Below are 22,339 nucleotides of genomic sequence, written 5' to 3'. Positions count from 1 at the left end.
GGTGTATGAACTCGGCTCGTGCAGGTGAAAAATGCAGGCTGTACTGACTGTGTGCCGGAGGGGGCGCAAGTCAGTTGAGTGGCGTCCTCAGTCAGCGGCAAAAGGGTCGAATCAGTATAGAGGACGCAATCAGGGTAATTGGACACGATAAAAGTTGGGGGAAAAAATAGATAGTCTTTTCACCTCCACTACACTCTTGATGTACTCTTCCTTCAGGATTACTCCTACCTCATTTTTCCTCCTGTCCTTTAAGTTTGTTGTATGCTTGTGAACAGCTTATCTATTTCAGAGTAAGAACACTAAATTGAAACACACTCTTACCAACCCCAAGTGCTCAGTTACCAGCTCCGTTCACAATTAGAAATGGCATTGTATGGCACAGCTGGATATTCCACTAGCGCACCAGCGCAGAGATTCTGAACTCCTCGGTTAAGAACTCGGCGTTGTCACCGTGTCTGCTAGGGCAGCATGACCGGAGTATGTGGGTGGGGTCTTCTAACGCTTTGCAAGAACCCTGATTAGCAGATAGAGGTACCTGTGCAGAAGCATGGGTGAATAAGACTGCACACTAAGGACTGCATACAGGTCGGAGATCCCCAGCTGCGGAGGACAAGTTGACTGTGCTAAATCGGGAGAAAAATGGGCGAATTTATTTATTTTATTTTTTTTACTAATTTCAGTCTTGTAATGTAATTTCCGTATTAAAGATATAGTGACTAATTAAGTAATCTTAATTAGCTATATCCTTTTTAAGAATAGCTCACAAACAACTCTTACTTTAAATAATGTGCAAGCAAAACCTCCTTACATTAAGAAAAGTGCAAAACCACAAAAAGTTCTTTACTGGTTTCTTAAAAGGAAGTCTGTATGAGTATCTACACTGGGGGACATCAAGTAAGCACTCAGCTCAGGTTTGATTTTGTCCTCTTGTGACTGGGGGGTGGATGGAGGTGGCACATTCTGCTTCTAACAATATGGACTACAATTCCCATGCTCTCACGGACTCTCAGGTGACTAATCACATGTGCCCGGTCAGCCAATCCTGATCGGCCCGTCTCAGGAGTTTTGATTCAGTTCAGCTGTGTTCAGTTCCATGAATCTTATTTAAACTCTTCTGTTTGTCTGTCTCGTTGCGAAGTATTCTCTCATCGTCTGTGTTCGCGGTCCTTATTTCTGAATCTAGCCATTACCGTGTATGACCCTTGTTGTCTTCCGTTTACCGTTTTTGCCTGCGCCCTTTGGTTTTGGATTTTGTACACTGTTTTTGGATTGACCTTTTGATATCAAACTTTCCCTGATTTATATTCCGCGAGCGTCTGGTCAGTTTCTGCCTCGTGACATGTTGGTATTTTAATTAAAATGTAAGGTATGCAAACCTGTACAATCGCGATTGTCTGATTGTCTGATGAATTAATCGTGAAAATTGCCCAGCACTACCTTGAATAGCTTGAATAATCCAACTTGCCAAGTTGCTTTTTAAGTTTATGGGTTCTTCGTATCGGCTCTTTATTACGAGTCATAATTATGTTGTAAATTCTTGATATTAGACGCTTATTAAGCATGGGTAATTCACGAGTATTTTCCCAAATATTTTTGAAGGTAGAGAAGGAAGTTCATGGCACTGACTGTGCACAAAAAAAATGCGATTACTAATTAAAATTTAGCTGAGAGGTAAGTGAATGAAGCAAACCGTTTATTGATGTACAAATCTGTAAATCTAATAATTCCATTATTGTGCCAATTTTGATCTGAGGAAGCACAATGTCAGCTTTCACCTGTATGCTTATGACATACAGCTTTATCTTCCCATTAGACCGAATGACAATGGCTCGTTAACGTCTCTTAGCAGTTGTCTTGAGGACATAGGGAGGTGGATGGCTGACAGTTTCCTTCAGCTGAATGAAAGCAAGTCAGAGGTTATCATTTTTGGGGGTCCTCATCACATCAATAGTGTCTCCAATAACCTTGGTCACTTGTCTACATGTGTCAAAACATCTGTGAGAAATCTTGGTGTTATCTTTGACTCTGACCTCAGATTTTTTACGGTCTCAAGTCCCGCCCCCCACCCGGACAACAGGCCAATCGTTGTCCATAGCCGCCCAGCCTCGACCGTGAAGGCAGAGCTGGATTCGAAACGACGCTCCTTCGAAATCCAGCTCTGGTTGCAGCGCGTGTCTTTTTACCGCTGCACCACCTGAGCGGCTCCACTCTGACCTCAGATTTGATAAACAAATCAACTCTGTGGTAAGGAATGGCTTCTTCCAGCTCAGAAATATTGTGAAGATTAAGCCTTTTCTCTGCTATTCTGACCTGGAAAAAGTTATTCATGCATTCATTTCTGCAAGAATTGACTACTGTAATTCTCTGTATATTGGGATTAGTCAGTCTCTGTTGCGGCGCTTACAGGTGGTCCAGAATGCAGCAGCAAGGTTACTGACTAATACCAAGAAAAGAAACCATATTACACCTGTCCTTGCCTCACTACATTGGCTGCCTGTTCAGCACAGGATTCAGTTTAAAGTGCTTTTATTTGTTTTTAAAGCGCTTAATGGTCAAGCCCCGGTTTATCTCGGTGGTATGCTTTCTCCCGCAACCACACAGCGATCTTTAAGATCAGCCACTCAGAACCTGTTGACTGTTCCTAGGGCTCGTTTGAAGCTAAAAGGTGATCGTGCGTTTGCAGTTTATGCTCCGAGGCTATGGAACACTCTACCTCCTAATATTCGACAAGCACCTTCGGCCGCTGTTTTTCAATCACTCCTAAAAACATACCTTTATAAGCTGGCATTTGAACAGTGAGGAGCCGTGGTAATTATAATTGTTTAGTCTATTTTTATCTGTTTTTATTTTCTCTCTTAGTCTGTATTTTTATTTGGTTTTTACTTTTTTAACATAATGTTTTTTTTTTTTTTTAATTATCAATTTTTTCCCCACTACCCCCCCCCCCCCCCCCCCCCCACATTTTTTTATCCCTATTGTAGTCATGTCCAATTACCCTGATTGCGTCCTCAATACTTATTCGACCCTTTTGCCGTTGACTGAGGACGCCACTCAACTGACTTGCGCCCCCTCCGGCACGCGGTCAGTACAGCCTGCATTTTTCACCTGCACGAGCCGAGTTCATACACCGAGAGACACTGCGCACGGAGGGTCACACCCCCCTCAATGTTATTCCTCAGCCCTGTGCAGGCGCCGTCATTCAACCAGCAGGGGCCGCAGTCGTACCAGTTATGAGGACCTATGCTCCGACTCTACCCCTAAGCCCCTGGACAACAGCCAAACGTTGTTCATACTGCCGCCCAACCCAGTCGGAAAGGTAGAGCTGAGTTTCGATACGATGCATCTAGAAACCCAACTCTGGTGCACTAGCGTACTTTACCGCTGCGGTAAAGTACTTACTATTTTACCAGCTATGAATATGGGATTATAACAGATATGACCTAGCCAAACAGTAGGGCGTGATGTGTCATTTAAAATAGAAAAAGGTAGATGGGTAGTTAAAGGGATCAAAAGTGAGAATGAGATGCACAAATGATCTTCTGTATTTAGTTTAACTGTGGCAGTTGGTACAATAGCACCACATTTTGTGCATTGGCTGCCCAGTAATAGTACAAAAGGGTAGAGAGTGCCAGGCCTCTCTGCACCTCTTGTCACTGGAGAAGGTTGTTATTGATTCTGGGTGTCTTCCCTCTCCATATAAATGCCATTAATATGTTGCCAACTGAGTGGAAGAAAAAAAATGGATGATTTTAAAACATACATAAATCTAGGTAACACAGTGATTTTCAATGTAAGGTTCTCCATACGAATCTGAAGTTCCTTGAGTAGAGTTCTGTAACTAATTGAGTGACATTTATACCCAAATATCTAAACTCTTTCATAGGTGTACAGAAAGGTAGAACTTAATTTGGAGTTTTGTTATTTATGGGGAAATGTACACTTTTAGAGAAATTTACTTTGTAACCTGAAAGTTTTCCTCCAGCTGTGTGTGCAGTGTCTGATCTAGTTTCAGAATGTCTAAACTCTCCCGAAAAAGATTCATATTGTTACTGTTGGAGGAACCTGAGGTGTATTGTTTGTTATAATACTCTTTAAAGATGATGTTGATATTTGCTCTTTTGCAAGGTCTCCGACCAGCTATTAGCTGGTGTGCCAGTAGACTGCTTTTTCCCCGCTTTCATATATATGGATGTGGATAGTAAATTGCATTGTGATTGTACCAGAGATGTTCACAAGTCACAAAATACGAATCCGAGTTAAGTCATGAGTCTTTAGGCTAGAGTCCAAGTCAAGTCACGAGTCTTTAGGCTAGAGTCCAAGTCAGGTCACAAGTCTTTAGGCTAGAGTCCAAGTCAGGTCACAAGTCTTTAGGCTAGAGTCCAAGTCAAGTCACAAGTCTTTAGGCTAGAGTCTGAGTCAAGTCATGAGTCTTTAGGCTAGAGTCCAAGTCAGGTCACAAGTATTTAGGCTAGAGTCCAAGTCAAGTCACAAGTCTTTAGGCTAGAGTCCAAGTCAAGTCACAAGTCTTTAGGCTAGTGTTCGAGTCAAGTCACAAGTCTTTAGGCTAGAGTCCAAGTCAAGTCACAAGTCTTTAGGCTAGAGTCCAAGTCAAGTCACAAGTCTTTAGGCTAGAGTCCAAGTCAAGTCACAAGTCTTTAGGCTAGAGTCCAAGTCAAGTCACAAGTCTTTAGGCTAGAGTCCAAGTCAAGTCTCAAGTCTTTAGGCTAGAGTCCAAGTCAAGTCACAAGTCTTTAGGCTAGTGTTCGAGTCAAGTCTCAAGTCTTTAGGCTAGAGTCCAAGTCAAGTCACAAGTCTTTAGGCTAGAGTCCAAGTCAAGTCACGAGTCTTTAGGCTAGAGTCTGAGTCAAGTCTCAAGTCTTTAGGCTAGAGTCCAAGTCAAGTCACAAGTCTTTAGGCTAGAGTCTGAGTCAAGTCACGAGTCAATATAATTTACACAGCATATATTGGAAATGTAGCGTAGAAATAAACAAATAACATGTAAGTTCAGATAAAAAACAACAACAGATTAGCAACTGTATTTTGCCATTTTACTTAGTGCCTTTACTTTCCTAGTCGGGCGGCTAAGTGGGTAGCACTGTCTCCTCACAGCAAGAACGTCCTGGGTTTGATCCCCAGGTGGTGCAGTCCGAGTCTTTTCTGTGTGGAGTTTGCATGTTTTCCCCGTGTCTGCGTGGGTTTCCTCCAGGTGCTCCGGTTTCCTCCCACAGTCCAAAGACATGCAAGTGAGGTGAATTGGAGACACTCAATTGTCCATGACTGTGTTTGATATAAACTTGTGTAAACTGATGAACTTTGTGTTCCTGTCATGAATGTAACCAAAAGAGTAAAACATGACGTTAAAATCCTAATAAACAAACAAACAAGCTTTCCTAGTCATTGCGCAAATGAATGTAATTTCCGTAACAAGAAGGTACCATTTAAAAGCTTAAACTGATACGTTTTGTTTTCATTGCAAAACAAAAGTGCGCGATAAATCACAGCACAGCGGCAAAAATCCAAAACACAGAAAAAAAAAAAAATCATAACCACTGCTTACCATAACCTCTGTACTTCCAGATGCTATTAAATGTATAAGCGTGTGTCCCATTAGGAATATAATCCGTTATTTGATTATAATTAAAAACCTCCAAACTTTTCCCACTTGTGAAGTAAAACACAAACTCGTTAGGAAGCCAATCAAGCATTTCATTGACACATCATCTGTGTGATTCAAACTGAATAAATGCAAATAACAGCATTTCTTACTAAAAATTTAAATCAGAAGGTCTGATTGGTTCAGAATGCGGTCTTTTAACCATTAGCGCCAATTCTGTAGGAGCGTTCCATTCACCCCAGTTGTTCCTGTGAATTGTCACACCTAACTAATGTTAACACATGCTGACGCTGGGGACTCTTGTTGTTTACGAGTCATTTTTTTGCAAGTCACGAGTCGAGTCCGAGTCATTTGAAACGAGTCCAAGTCGAGTCTGAAGTCCCCATCTCTGGATTGGACCTGGATCTGTTGATATAAATGTGGGAATGGGGATGTTATGTATTGATGATCCAGTTTTCTTATTTCGTCCATGAGTTGATTGTGTCTATTAAGCATTGTAGAGTAAGCTGTAATTTCCTCTCTTATTACACCCTAGCTCAGGGGGGTTTGGTAAATGCTTCATTCCCCTGTAGCCTCCACTACTATGTTTGATATGAATCATACTTGATCTAGACCATCCATGCTGCCCTTTAAGATATTTAAAATATGAGAGTTGGATCTACTTATTTGTTTTCTAGGTTGTCCCGTTGATCCAGTAGTATAGTGTTTTTGCTCATGCAAGTACTTAATATTGATCTCGGCTTGGCCAAACTTCTTAAAGTTTTGTCCAGCATGGATCTCATTAAAGTCAAGCTGCTCCTGAAAGGGGTCGACTGTGTCTTGTAGAGCAATCGCAGCATTTTTTATGGGCAAGATGAGGTTCTGAATTAGAACAGTAATATCTTTTAGTAACCCAGTGTGGTGTTTAGCCAGTTGTTATAAATAACCAGATGAAAGACCCTCATCCCAAGCCAGTTTCTTCTTGTCTTGAGTTAATTCCAGCTCTGCCATGCAGCCGCTGTTGTTTCCTTGAGCAATGCCTTTAACCCTCTCTTTGTCATATATACTGTACGTGTATGTATATATGACAAACACATAAGAACAGCCCTTCAGAACCAATTAAATTTGTAAGTCAAGGGTCTACGACTTACAAATTTAATTGGTTCTGAAGGGCTGTTCTTAAGTCAAAATGTTCGTTAGTTAAACCTATTTTTCCCATAAGAAATAATGTAAATAGAATTAATCCGTGCCAGACCTCCCAAACCACCCCCTTACCTAACCTTTCTAATGTCTTAAATGCTCTTTTTTGTTATAAATACAAGTATATTTTCCATAAAATCTTAATTATAGTATAGATATAACTGTAATAAACATACATATAATAAACAACAATACACAGTAGTACTGTACTGTACATAAAAACACATCACATTTCAGTACAGTACGTGTGCTATACCATACACCATAATAAATTTCCTTCTTTTTTTAATAAAATGTATCTACCAGAAACAACAATAACGCTCATATTTCTCTATTATCTCCTTCTTTATTTCAATAGTGTTGTATTTTGTAGGTGTAATTGCATGAAAGAAATTTATCTGTCTGATACACAGTGACAGCTACTGGCAATAAATAGTAATAGATTTTGTTTTATTTTCTCGCCACTACGCTTCCTCTGCACCTTATTTGGGGCCGTTTTAATACAGAATTTTACAAAATATAAAGAAAACACACAAAAAAAAAAAAATTATATACAGTGTATCATAAAAGTGAGTACACCCCTCACATTTCTGCAAATATTTTATTATATCTTTTCATGGGACAACACTATAGACATGAAACTTGGATATAACTTAGAGTAGTCAGTGTACAGCTTGTATAGCAGTGTAGATTTACTGTCTTCTGAAAATAACTCAACACACAGCCATTAATGTCTAAATAGCTTGCAACATAAGTGAGTACACCCCACAGTGAACATGTCCAAATTGTGCCCAAAGTGTCAATATTTTGTGTGACCACCATTATTATCCAGCACTGCCTTAACCCTCCTGGGCATGGAATTCACCAGAGCTGCACAGGTTGCTACTGGAATCCTCTTCCACTCCTCCATGATGACATCACGGAGCTGGTGGATGTTAGACACCTTGAACTCCTCCACCTTCCACTTGAGGATGCGCCACAGGTGCTCAATTGGGTTTAGTCCATCACCTTTACCTTCAGCTTCCTCAGCAAGGCAGTTGTCATCTTGGAGGTTGTGTTTGGGGTCGTTATCCTGTTGGAAAACTGCCATGAGGCCCAGTTTTCGAAGGGAGGGGATCATGCTCTGTTTCAGAATGTCACAGTACATGTTGGAATTCATGTTTCCCTCAATGAACCGCAGCTCCCCAGTGCCAGCAACACTCATGCAGCCCAAGACCATGATGCTACCACCACCATGCTTGACTGTAGGCAAGATACAGTTGTCTTGGTACTTCTCACCAGGGCGCCGCCACACATGCTGGACCCCATCTGAGGCAAACAAGTTTATCTTGGTCTCGTCAGACCACAGGGCATTCCAGTAATCCATGTTCTTGGACTGCTTGTCTTCAGCAAACTGTTTGCTGGCTTTCTTGTGCGTCAGCTTCCTTCTGGGATGACGACCATGCAGACCGAGTTGATGCAGTGTGCGGCGTATGGTCTGAGCACTGACAGGCTGACCTCCCACGTCTTCAACCTCTGCAGCAATGCTGGCAGCACTCATGTGTCTATTTTTTAAAGCCAACCTCTGGATATGACGCCGAACACGTGGACTCGACTTCTTTGGTCGACCCTGGCGAAGCCTGTTCCGAGTGGAACCTGTCCTGGAAAACCGCTGTATGACCTTGGCCACCATGCTGTAGCTCAGTTTCAGGGTGTTAGCAATCTTCTTATAGCCCAGGCCATCTTTGTGGAGAGCAACAATTCTATTTCTCACATCCTCAGAGAGTTCTTTGCCATGAGGTGCCATGTTGAATATACAGTGGCCAGTATGAGAGAATTGTACCCAAAACACCAAATTTAACAGCCCTGCTCCCCATTTACACCTGGGACCTTGACACATGACACCAGGGAGGGACAACGACACATTTGGGCACAATTTGGACATGTTCACTGTGGGGTGTACTCACTTATGTTGCCAGCTATTTAGACATTAATGGCTGTGTGTTGAGTTATTTTCAGAAGACAGTAAATCTATACTGCTATACAAGCTGTACACTGACTACTCTAAGTTATATCCAAGTTTCATGTCTATAGTGTTGTCCCATGAAAAGATATAATGAAATATTTGCAGAAATGTGAGGGGTGTACTCACTTTTGTGATACACTGTACATGTCACATGTTTCGCGAATTTCGGTTCGTAATCTGAAATTTGTTCGTACGTTAAGTTGAGAAAGATCGCTTGTAACCCAAAATGTTCGTATGGTAATCGGTTCGTAACTCGACGGTCTACTGTATAGACATTCCATTCATTCTATATTCTCAGACTTTAGAATGCTCTAATAAAAACTCTACTACACAAAACGGGAGCCATATATCAAGAACATCTAAAATCACCTCTGACTTCTCTGGGCTCAGGTTTATCTGAGTCGGATTGAGGCAAAGTGTTCTGTGCTCAGCTCTGATGAATCCACCTTTCAGATAAAGGACATTGTTTTCTCCAGGCCAAAGAGAAAAATCACTCCTCAGATTATTACCAAGGCAGAGTTCAAATGCTTTGGGGGTGTGTTGGAGTTAATGGCATGGCTGACTTGCTTGGTTGTGAAGGTACCGTTAATGCTGAGGGTTACCTATGCATTCTGGGGTCGTCAAACAAAGTTTTTTTGAGAGTAAAGAGTTTTATATAGTTGAATTTATGTCAAAAGGTTTTATTGTATGTTTTTAGTATTTCCTTTGTATTGTCCTATTTTTTCACAGTTGGATTTGCATTTTGCGCTTCGTAATGTTCAAAATTACTGAGTTTTATTAAAGCCATACAGCTTTAATATATGAATAACAGCAGAATGTGACATTACTTTTTTTTATTTTATTTTATTTTCTAATTTCCCCACTTTTCCCCCCAATTTTTATCCCCTAATCTAGTCGTGTCCAATTACCCTGATTGCGTCCTCTATACTGATTCGACCCTTCACCGCTGACTGAGGACGCCTCTCGACTGACACACGCCCCCTCCGGCACGTACAGTCAGTACAAACTGCATTGTTCACCTGCACGAGTCGAGTTCATACACTCGACGGGCACCGTGTACGGAGGGCCACACCCCCATCAGCATTATTCCTCAGCCCAGTGCAGGTGCCATCAGTCAGCCAGCAGGGGCCGCAGTCGCACCAGTTATGAGGACCCATGATCCGATTTTCTTACCCTCTAACCCTGAACAACAGCCAAATCGTTCATGCAGCTGCCCAGCCCAGTCGGAAAGGCAGAGCTGAGATTCGGTAAGATGTCTTCGAAACCCCAACTCTGGTGCACTAGTACTTTACCGCTGTGCCACCGGAGCGGCTTGTCATTACTTTCTTTAATATTTTAATTAGTTGCTATATAAGATTGCCAGTTGATGGTTGTCTATCCACTATTGACGGCTTGAAAATTTGGCATAATATTGATAATTGATAATATTGATTTGCTTTGCCATTTGGGGCTAAAAAATTGGTTTAACACTGATGAAACGCTGAATTTAGGACACATGAAGTAAAACAAACACATGGTGGCTCTATATGCAACCAACATTAGCAGGGAATGCTAAGTCTTCGGGAGTCGTTGCAGTTTTCACACTTACACAATTGGGGGTCACACTACCTGATTTATCACCAGACGGAATCGCAGACAAGTCTGTCTGGTAGCCTAAACTGCATTTTGTCACGAAAACGCACGCAAGAAGTGGCGAGGGGTATGGCCTCTTCCGGGATTCTGTATGTTACGTTCTTATTGGCTGTAGCTCGACACCGCACTCACTGCCAGTCACAACCTGATCACAACACTTTTGACACTACAGGTCTTTGAGTCACTGACAGGTCCAGATACACTGATCAGCCATAACATTAAAACCACGTCCTTGTTTCTACACTCACTGTCAATTTGATCAGCTCCACTTACCATATAGAAGCACTTTGTAGTTCTACAATTACTGACTGTAGCCCATCTAATCTCTACATACTTTTTTTTTGCCTGCATTTACCCTGTTTTTCAATGATCAGGATCCCCACAGGACCACCACAGAGCAGGTATTATTTGGTGGTGTGTTAGTGTGTGTTGTTCTGGTATGAATGGATCCGACACAGCAGCGCTGCTGGAGTTTTTAAACACCGTGTTCACTCACTGTCCAATCTACTAGACACTCCTACCTAGTTTGTCCACTTTGTAGCTGTAAAGTCAGAGACGATCGCTCATCTATTGCTGCTGTTTGAGTTGATCATCTTCTAGACCTTCATCAGTGGTCACAGGACGCTGCCCACGGGGCACTGTTGGCTGGATGTCTTTGGTTGGTGGACTATTCTCAGTCCAGTCCAGTGACAGTGAGGTGTTTTAAAACTCCAGCAGCATTGATGTGTCTGATCCTCTCATACCAGCACAACACACACTAACACACCACCACCATGTCAGTTTCAAAGCAGGGCTGAGAATGATGCAGCACCTAAATAATACCTGCTCTGTAGTGGTCCTGGGAGAGTCCTCCTGACTATTGAAGAACAGCGAAGAGAAACACATAGACTACAGTCAGTAATTCTGTGCTTCTATGTGGTAAGTGGAGCTGATCAAATGGACAGTGAGTGTAGAAACAAGGAGGTGGTTTTAATGTTATGGCTGATCGGTGTATGTAGCGTGCTAGATCTTTTCTCGAGTCTGCGAGCCATAGGAAATGCACACAGCGATCGAGAGGCGATTTTCGAGCCCCGAGCGAACAGCGATTTGCCTCGGAGCTGGCGCATCTGTCTACGATCCATCTGCGAGTAACAATCAGGGCAATCTGCCTGGTTATCCGCCTCTTCTTGATCAGATCAGGGATTGTGCAACAGGCAGCAGATTTACAATTAGGGAACAGGTCAAGCTCTCCATCACGGTCAAGCTGTACAAGTCACTGGTGTTATCCATCTTCCTGTATGGATGTAAGAGCTGGACTCTAAACGCTGAAACTGAATGTAGAATCCAAGCGTTCTTGGAATCTTCAGGCGACTCCTGCTCACTCCCTACACCGAGTATAAGACCAACGAATACGTCTGGCAGCCTCTTCTTGCCACGGTGCGACGCCGTACGCTCGCCTGGTATGGCCATGTGACCCGCCATGACTCACTGGCCAAGACAGTCCTCCAAGGCACAATGGAAGGCAAACGGCGAAGAGGCAGACCCTTGGCACATTACTACGAAAAACTGAGGACCCAGAGAACTGGAGGTCGCTGATTGCCCTCTCCTGCATGGCACCCCTTCGACATCAGTCAAGGGTCCAACTAACTAACTAACTAACTAATTAAATGAATAGAATAGAAAGCAGGAAAAATCCAGGTGCAAAAAAGTTATGATGTGCTTTTATGATTGAGCATTAACGCTGAAGTCACTGGGTTTTTAATCTATTATCTAGCACCCCTATTTAATTGCCTGGAAACAAAATGGGCTCATCCAATGGCTCCTGGCTTGTCGTACACCGATCAGCCATAACATTAAACCCACCTCCTTGTTTCTATCAGCTTCACTTACCATATAGAAGCACTTTGTAGTTCTACAATTTCTGACTGTAGTCCATCTGTTTCTCTGCATGCTTTGTTAGCCCCCTTTCATGCTGTTCTTCAATGGTCAGGACCACCACAGAGCAGGTATTATTTAGGTGCTGGATCATTCCCAGTCCTGCTTTGAAACTGACACGGTGGTGGTGTGTTAGTGTGTGTTGTGCTGGTATGAGTGGATCAGACACAGCAGCGCTGCTGGAGTTTTTAAATACCGTGTCCACTCACTGTCCACTCTATTAGACCCTCCTACCTAGTTTGTCCACCTTGTAGATATAAAGTCAGAGACGATCACTTTGACTTGGTCATCTTCTAGATCTTCATCGGTGGTCACTTCATCAGTGTTGGACTATTCTCAGTCCAGCAGTGACAGTGAGGTGTTTAAAAACTCCAGCAGCGCTGCTGTGTCTGATCCACTCATACCAGCACAGCACACACTAACGCACCACCACCAGGTCAGTGTCAAAACAGGGCTGAGAATGATCCAGCACCTAAATAATACCTGCTCTGTGGTGGTCCTGGGAGAGTCCTCCTGACTATTGAAGAACAGGGTGAAAGCAGTAACAAAGTATGCAGAGAAACAGATGACAACAGTCAGTAATTGTAGAACTACAAAGTGCTTCTATATGGTAAGTGGAGCTGATAACATGGACAGTGAGTGTAGAAACAAGGAAGTGGTTTTATGTTATGGCTGATACCGACAGGCAGAGTTTTTTTTTTTGTACTTTTATTGTAGGTTGAGATGTTGTGAATGATTTAGGCAGAGAAGCGGGTTGGTGGATGTGTACAGAGGATAAAGCATTAGCAGCGTATCCCACTAATAGGCAGGTTTTATCTGAGAATGGTTAGACAAGGTTAGTCCTAAGTGCCTGAGGATAAAAGGCACTGTGAGCCACTGGCTTTGAAAAAAAGCCGTAATGAAGGATATCCATTCTCCCTTAATGGCTTCTAATGTTTGTGTAATGTGCCAGGCTCTGTAAGCTTACATACACACAACCACAAGCCAGGCGTTTCTGTGCTTTTTATTTATGTGAACATTGTGAACATCACTCACACCACTTTTCCTGAGTGTGAGGATGGCATTCGGCCCTGCAGTTGTTCTGGGCGGCTTTTTTTAATGAAGAGATTTTAGTAATAGACCAGACTTGTGCTTTGTAGTGATTATGCTGGTGCTTCTACTGAAACCCTACTGAGTCTAGTCTGCCGTCCCAGGCCCCCAGCAATGAAATTAAATCTGTCTTCATTTTGCCTCGGTACAGAGGAGTCTTTCATACAGACACAGCCTTTCAAATATCCATTTTATTTTGGTGTATTTAATTCTCAATAGAATTGATCAAACAGCACAGAATGGGTCTGTTCGAAAACCTAGTGAGCTGCCTTGCTGTCTTACTAGAGAGGATTCTAATAGTCATCGACCTGACCTACACTATATTGCCAAAAGTATTCGCTCGCCTGCCTTCACACGCATATGAACTTGAGTGACGTCCCATTCTGCAGCTAATCCATAGGGTTTAGTATGATGTCGGCCCACCCTTTGCATCTATAACAGCTTCAACTCTTTCGGAAAGGCTTTCCACAAGGTTTAGGAGTGTGTTTATGGGAATTTTTGACCATTCTTCCAGAAGCGCATTTGTGAGGTCAGACACCGATGTTGGACGAGAAGGCCTGGCTCACAGTCTCCGCTCTAATTCATCGGGTTGAGGTCAGGACTCTGTGCAGGCCAGTCAAGTTCTTCCACACCAAACTCGCTCATCCACGTCTTTATGGACCTTGCTTTGTGCACTATGCGCAGTCATGTTGGAACAGGAAGGGGCCATCCCCAAACTGTTCCCACAAAGTTGAGAACATGAAATTGTCCAAAATCTCTTGGTATGCTGAAGCATTAAGAGTTCCTTTCACTGGAACTAAGGGGCCGAGCCCGACTCCTGAAAAACACCATACCCCACACCATAATCCCCCCTTCACCAAACTTTACACTCGGCACAATGCAGTCAGACAAGTACCGTTCTCCTGGCAACCGCCAAACCCAGACTCGTCCATCAGATTGCCAGACGGAGAAGCGTGATCCGTCACTCCAGAGAACACGTCTCCACTGCTGTAGAGTCCAGTGGCGGCGTGCTTTATACCACTGCATCCCACGATATGCATTGCGCTCGGTGATGTAAGGCTTGTTGGATGCAGCTGCTCGGTCATGGAAACCCATTCCATGAAGCTCTCTACGCACTGTTCTTGAGCTAATCTGAAGGCCACATGAAGTTTGGAGGTCTGTAGCGAACGACTCTGCAGAAAGTTGGCGACCTCTGCGCACTATGCGCCTCAGCATCCGCCGACCCCGCTCTGTCATTTTACGTAGCCTAACACTTCGTGGCTGAGTTGCTGTCGTTCCCAATCGCTTCCACTTTGTTATAATAGCACTGACAGTTGCCTGAAAAATATTCAGTAGCGAGGAAATTTCACGACTGGATTTGTTGCACAGGTGGCATCCTATCACGGTACCACACTGGAATTCACTCAGCTCCTGAGAGCGACCCATTCTTTCACTAATGTTTGTAGATGCAGTCTGCATGCCTAGGTGCTTGCTTTTATACACCTGTGGCCATGGAAGTGATCGGAACACCTGAATTCAATGATTTGGATGGGTGAGTGAATACTTTTGGCAATATAGTGTATAAGTCAGGTTATTCGAACGCACTATATAGACAGCGATTCCATCAGTTTTTGCTTACTAAGCTAACACAGTTAGCCTCATGCAATTCAAACCAATGGGATGAGGTGGCACAACGTGCTAGCATGTCAACTAACGTCTCCCTCCGTGTACCGAAAACGGTTACATTTGCTGACAAGCCCGAATTTGCAAATAGATATTACTTGTGCACGTTTATACAAATTAAAAATTAATGATAATTTATTTACATTTGAAAATAACTTTTACCACTAAGGAAGCATCGGATACTCCCTTGTTATTCAGGCAAAATACTGTTCAGATGTAAGGTGCCTTAGTAGGCAGCATTTTAAGGTGTCTAAGAGTTTGAATAGCCTTATTCTCGGGAGCGCGTGTAGGATGACGTAAATGCTGTGTATTTAGAGAGCTCACTAGGTTTTCGAACACACCCAATGTAAATAATTAGCTTGCATAATAGGTATCGTTTCTCTAATTTATATTATGCTTTTATTGATATTTAGTAAAACAAAAAAAAAGGTCAGCTGGATTTGAATTAGCAGTTTAATCTTGTTTCTGTTAACGGTGTGTCACTGACGATTCTAGCTGACAGTTCAGGAGTATATTTGTGTTTCTTTGTGGCCTTTAACCTGCTGAAATATTTTAGTTTGATTGTATTGGGTGTATTGTTTTTTACATTCTATTAATTATTTATTTATCAGTTGTACTTATGGACTCTATGCAGTGAGGCAGAATTTGTCATACAGATAAAACTACGACGATGATTTTGCCAGTAACAGGTTTGACTAGTATTGCCACTATGCATTGTATTAAACTGATTAAACAGACTTGAGGCATGTAAAATATGTTTAGGTGCCATCAATTACCCAAACTAAGGAATGCAACAGTAGCTCCATTGGTCTGATTGGCCTGTTGTTCATATACACTCCCCTCCAAAAGTATTGGAACAGTGAGGCCAATCCCTTTATTTTCGCTGTAGACTGGAAACATTTGGGTTTGACATTAAAAGATGAACATGAGACAAAAGATCAACATTTCAGCTTTTATTTCCAGGTATTTACATCTGGATCTGATACACAGTTCAGCAGATAGCACCTTTTGTCTGAACCCACCCATTTTTCTTGTGAGCAAAAGTATTGGAACATGTGACTGTCGGGTGTGTTTTGTTGCCCAGGTGTGTCCTGTTACATTGATCATTCAAACAATAAATAGCGCTGAATGTCTACGCTCAGTTTCAGATTTGGGTTTTGCCTGTGCAGACTGTGCATTTATAGTTAGAGGAGTAACCAACATGAAAACCAGAGAGCTGTCTATGGGTGAAAAACAAGCAATTGTGAAGCTGAGAGAAGATAGAAAATCAATCAGAGCCATTGCACAAATATTGGCCATAGCCAGTACAGCTGTTTGGAATGTCCTGAAGAAGAAAGTCCTCACTGGTGTACTAAGTAACAGATGTCGAACAGGTAGACAGAGGAAAACAGCAGCAGTTGATGACAGAAACATTGTGCATGCTGTAAAGAAAGACCCTAAAACAACTGTTAGTGACATCAGCAACTAGGGCTGTCGCGGTGAAAGAATTTCCCCTTGCGATATTCAACCTGTCTCAATATCGCGGTATGCGGTGATATCACCATTTTTGTTTGTTTGTTTGTTTTTGAAAATTACTTAATTAATCTGGATTTTAGAGCTATATAAACAAGCTTTATTGTTAGGCTATGATTCGGTATATTATTGCTTTATAATGACAAAGATGAGACAGCTTTAGGACCAATGAAATGCGTGTTTAATGTTAAATACAGAACAGAGCAGGGATGCGCGTCTTTTCTCTATTAAAAAAGGTTTAAATTTAGCTTCTAGCCTAGGATAGATATACACTGTGAAACGAAAAAAAAAAGAGTTTAGGCTAAATATTTTAAACGCACATCTAATCAAAATATGGTAAAAAAAGAAAAAATAGAATAAAGAATAAAGTCTGTAAGAGTTTAAACCTGCGTTATCATGCGCTCTAGAAGAACCAACATGTTCACCTGATGTGGTTTAGAGAGGATCTGAGTGGGGTAGAGATGTTCCCGACGTTACCGATGTTACACTAATACACGTGTACTGATCCTGCATGCGACTTTACAGATCAAAGCAAATCTAGCCTGGTTATCGCGCCACTATTAACCATCTATTTAGTAGATATAATTAACATAACAATATATACTACATTTTAAGTTATTATTCGTTTCAATACATTTTTATTCAACGAAAAAATACATTTAAATCATTCCAGCAAAGCCAGCAAGAGAATATTTGCAGGCTGCAATGCCATATTATAAAACGGATAGTTCCGGTCCTAAAAGCTGATTGGCTGAGCCGCGTTCGAAGCCGTTGTAAAATCCCCGATAAACGCACACCTATAACCACCTCACATCATTCCATATTAATACGCCACTGAATAGAAAAAATTTGTTATTTTCGCCCTCATGTTGCCTAGCAACACTGTTAATCGAACAATTTTGCGTCGCGGAAGAATGCTTTATTGTAAGTTTATACACAATAAATACATTTATGAATTAAACATTGTTGTATTTATTATATTTTATGTTGACCGCCGTTTTATAAAAGCAATAAGCCACTCGAGAAGTTTTAGGCACTCCGCTTCGCGTCACAGTAATGCACGGCCTCTCGTGGCTTATTGCTTTATTAACCGTCATTAATTGTTTTAGTTCGCCGAGGCTGTTTGAATATAGTCTAAATTACAAGTATTTTATTGAGTGTGAACTCAATTTGATCATTAATAAACTTGCTTATAATTCCTGTTGCGATTATTTACATTTTAAAACACAAAGCCTGACACTCAGCAGCAACGCATGCGAACAGGTTGCGGGAAAATGTCGCTCCTAGCTCATTTTCATTATGAATTTATTTAACATTTATTACGCCCGATTGTAAGCGTATAAAACAAGATGGACCCTGCAAAAAAAAGAAAAAAAAAGAAGAAAAAACGTGAATATCGCGGTGATGAGGTTGCTTGGCATGCCCTGCGGTTGGCTGGTCTATACCGCGATATTTCAAAATTGCGGTTAGCGCGACAGCCCTATCAGCAACAACCTCCAGAGGGCAGGAGTGAAGGTATCACAATCTACTGTTCACAGAAGACTTCATGAACAAAAGCTTCACCAGAAGATGCAAACCACTAATTAGCAAGAAGAATAGGAAGGCCAGGCTGGAATTTGCCAAGAAGTACAGAGACAAGCCTCAGAAATTCTGGGACAAAGTTTTATGGACTGATGAGACAAAGATGAACCTTTACCAATGTGATGGAAAGGCTAAAGTTTGAAGAAAGAAAGGATCTGCTCATGATCCCAAACATACAAGCTCATCTGTGAAACACAGTGGAGGTAATGTAATGTCATGGCTTGGGCTTGCATGGCTTCTTCTGGGATTGGCTCATTAATCCTCATTGATGATGTCACGCATGATGGCAGCAGTACAATGAACTCAGAAGTCTACAGAAACATTTTGTCTGTCAATTTAAAGAAAGATGCAACCAAACTGATTGGGAGATCCTTCATTATGCAGCAAGATAATGACCCAAAACTACAAAGGAGTTCATCAGGGACAAGAAGTGGAAGGTTTTGGACTGGCCTAGTCAATCTCCAGACTTAAACCCTATAGAGCATGCATTTTACCTGCTAAAGAGGAGACTGAAGCCTGGAAAAACATCACAAAGGAAGAATGCAGAAGTTTAGTGATGTCAGTGGGTCACAGGCTTGATGCAGTTATTGCAAGCAAAGGATTTGCAACTAAATATTAAGTCTTATTCACTTTAATCTATTTTAAGTTTATCTGTTCTAATACTTTTGCTCACAAGAAAAATGGGTGGGTTCAGACAAAAGGTGCTATCTTTTGAACTGTGTATCAGGTCTAGATGTAAATACCTGGAAATAAAAGCTGAAATGTTGATCTTTGTCTCATATTCATCTTTTAATGTCAAACCCAAATGTTTCCAGTCTACAGCAAAAATAAAGGGATTGGCCTCACTGTTCCAATACTTTTGGAGGGGAGTGTAGGGGTGGGATATTAAGCTGGATAGGGACTCTCTCATGACTGATGCAACTATGACCTCTTATGGCTGATTGATGGCGCCTGCACAGAGACGAGAAACAGTACACATTGCACTCGTCGAAGTGTAAATAGCAAAATGCATATGGCTGCTGCCCACATGTTGGCAGAGGCGTGGGTTAGCTTTGTTCTCCTTAATCAGATCGGGGATTGGCATTGGTTTAGAGGAAGCATGATGCAATCGGGCGATTGGACACGCTAAAAGGAAGAAAATGCATAAATACAATTTTTAAGAAAGTGCAAAGGAGCGAATAGATGCCTGAGATTAATAAAGTATGTGGTCTGTTCCACCATGTAGTTTAGTAACTCAATTAAATTAAATAGGGCAAGCTGTAGCCTAGTGGTTAAGGCACTGGACTAGTAATCAGAAGGTTGCTGGTTCAAGCCCCACCAGGTTGCTGCTGTTGGGCCCTTGAGCAAGGCCCTTAACCCTTAATTGCTCAGACTGTATACTGTAACTGTAATGTAAGTCGCTTTGGATAAAGGCGTCTGCTAAATGTAAATGTAAATTAAGCTTTATTTTTTAATCTTTGTTCAGCACTGAATCTAGTAACACACACTTAACTATTCAGAACATGTATTGGTCAATCTCAGACAACTTTGTTTATTTTTTTTTTACAATGTTTTTAAGTGGAAGATGGTTGTATATGAGTAACAGGACTGAGTTTTTGCTAAGTATGAGTGGGCACAGTCTAGTGATTTATCAAAAAAACATTTTTTGATAAAAAAATTAAGGTAACAGGAATGTCCATTGAGATTAAATTTCTCATACAGAATTACAGGGGGGATACAAAATACAGGGAGAAAAAAGGGACAACTTACTTTTGGTCTTCCTGTGGCCTTCAGTAGACACAGATCTTGTACATTTCTGTTAAAAATGTGACTTGTAGAATATTTTCAAATTTTGTAGAAGGATGAATATGTTAGGATAACAGGACTAAGTGAAAGATTGGGGACATGACTACAACATGTATTTTAACCTCATTATTATTAATTTCTAATGGACAATAAATATTAAAAACATAGATGGGATATGGAGTCACCAAACAATGCAAGGAAAAAAAGATTTCTGTAATCTTATTTATTATATTGTTCTAGGGAGTTTTTATTAATGTTTTAAGTTAAATATCCTAAATTTGCTATTAGATCAACGTGCAGGACACTTTACTCAATTACAGAAAAATAATTTTAAGGTAATTTTTATATACATTTATTCATATAATGTTCTGGAGACACAGATTCGGTGGAATGTCCCATGTATTTAAGACATGTGTTCAGCTTCAAATAGATAGATAAATTCACTGATAGAGCAACACGTCCCAAAAGTTTTTTTTTTTTCCTCTCTGTCTATGCCGAACCCTTCCCTGACAGAGGAGATCGAAGCTAACCCATATCCCCTCCGAAACGTAGGCGGCAGCCGGATGCATTTTTGCCACCCACACATTGATGAGTGTGGCGCCACCTAGCGTTGCATGTGGAGAGACACACCCTAAGGGCACTCTTCCTCATCTCTGTGCAGGCGCCTCTAATCAGCCGGCAGAGGTCGTAATCGCATTCTGACAGAGAGAGACCCACATCCGGTTCTTCGTCCCGCCCCCCAACTGAGCAACCGGCCAATCGTTGCTCATACAGCCACTCAGCCTCGAACCGGTGAGGCAGAACTGGATTCGATACGATGTATCTTGAATCCAGCTCTGGTTGCAGCGTGTCTTTTTACCGCTGCGCCACCTGAGCGGCCGTCCCAAAAGTCTTTTACCAAAAAAAATCTGTTGTGTTGCTGTATACTCTATACCAATGTTACTTTCCCAACCAGTGATGTCAGTTAAAGTGATGCTCTTGTGTAAGACTCACCTGTATCCCCTGTAATACTCAAAACCTGGACTTTTACTGTTTCACCCATCAATAATGCCTTTCAGCGGTAGAAATGACTACTTGGAGCTTTAACACAGATGGAGAGGCGCACTAGTCACTGTTGTAGCAGCAGGAGGGTTTTTCCTAACCCAGCCTTCACAGGTCACTTGACTGCCCCCAAACTCAATGTTGTTGTTAATAGACATTTGTTTTGTCTGTTTAAGTTGAATTTACTCTCCTCGTGGTGTGTCTTTTCCTGTAACACACAGACTTTAGTTCTGCTTAGTAATTACACAGGAATTCTACAGGAATTGTAGTAGCTCTTAATCTCTTCCTGCTAAATTAACATTACATTTCCAGGCAAGGGTGCATTTGTTTTTCGGTAAACCTGACTTTCGGTAAAGTCTTAGCAGGCAAACCGTGTCATTCCATTGCTTCGTATGCAGCTCCGATACAAAACTCAAAAATATAAAACCTATACAAAATGTGTACATGTAATTTGAATATACAGTTGAACCTCGTTTTAACGGACTAAGAGGGGGGAAACACTGGTCTGTACTGTAAAATCTGATTGTTTGGAACAGCGAGGTTTTTTTTTCCAGGAAGTGCGAAAATATAAAAAACACAGCACTAAGGTACACAAAGTGCTAAATATGCACACATGATAAGTAGTAAGATGAACAAAGTTAATATATAATGTAAACCTAATGTAAAAACTAAGCACAAGAACTTGCAATAATTAATAACACAATAAAATAATAAAACACAAAAAAAAGGTGAGAACAAAGTGAGCCTCCAGACAAAACAAAGCCTATAACTCTTGTAAACAGAGAGATGTACACCGACTAGTGGACAATTACTGAACTACTGGTCTTGGTACGCTTCTCACAGGAATTTTAAACAATCGGACCGGACGTTCGGTTTTCCGGATTTTGTTTGTTAAATCCGAAATCCGTTAAATGAATGTCCGTTAAATTGAGGTTCCTCTGAAATTAGAAGTTAGGATGACGTTTGTTGATGGTTTTGTAAATGTATTTTCTTTTTGTTCATGTCTTTGTTTTGATGTACCATCAGTCATAACATTAAAACCACCTCCTTGTTTCTACACTCACTGTCCATGTTATCAGCTCCACTTACCATATAGAAACACTTTGTAGTTCTACAATTACTGACTGTAGTCTATCTATTTCTCTACATACTTTGTTAGCCTGCTTTTACCCTGTTCTTCAATGGTCAGGACCCCCACAGGAGGTATTATTTGGGTGGTGGATCATTCTCAGCACTGCAGTGACACTGACATGGTGGTTGTGTGTTAGTGTGTGTTGTGCTGGTATGAGTAAAAACTCCATCAGCATTTCTGTGTCTTATCTAAA

The 22,339-nt window shown here is 41.5% G+C and overlaps 1 protein-coding gene across 2 annotated transcripts in view; it reads left to right on the top strand.

The window, feature by feature from the left end:
- The window catches only part of foxj3 (forkhead box J3), a 197,652-nt gene that overhangs the window by 118,533 nt on the left and 56,780 nt on the right, over window positions 1-22,339 (top strand). The window lies entirely within an intron of this gene.

Source organism: Trichomycterus rosablanca, chromosome 24, assembly GCF_030014385.1.
Source record: "Trichomycterus rosablanca isolate fTriRos1 chromosome 24, fTriRos1.hap1, whole genome shotgun sequence".
In the NCBI taxonomy this organism is placed as follows: domain Eukaryota; kingdom Metazoa; phylum Chordata; class Actinopteri; order Siluriformes; family Trichomycteridae; genus Trichomycterus; species Trichomycterus rosablanca.
Note: the sequence above shows the minus strand (reverse complement) of the source record. Positions and strands in the feature narration are given on the sequence as shown.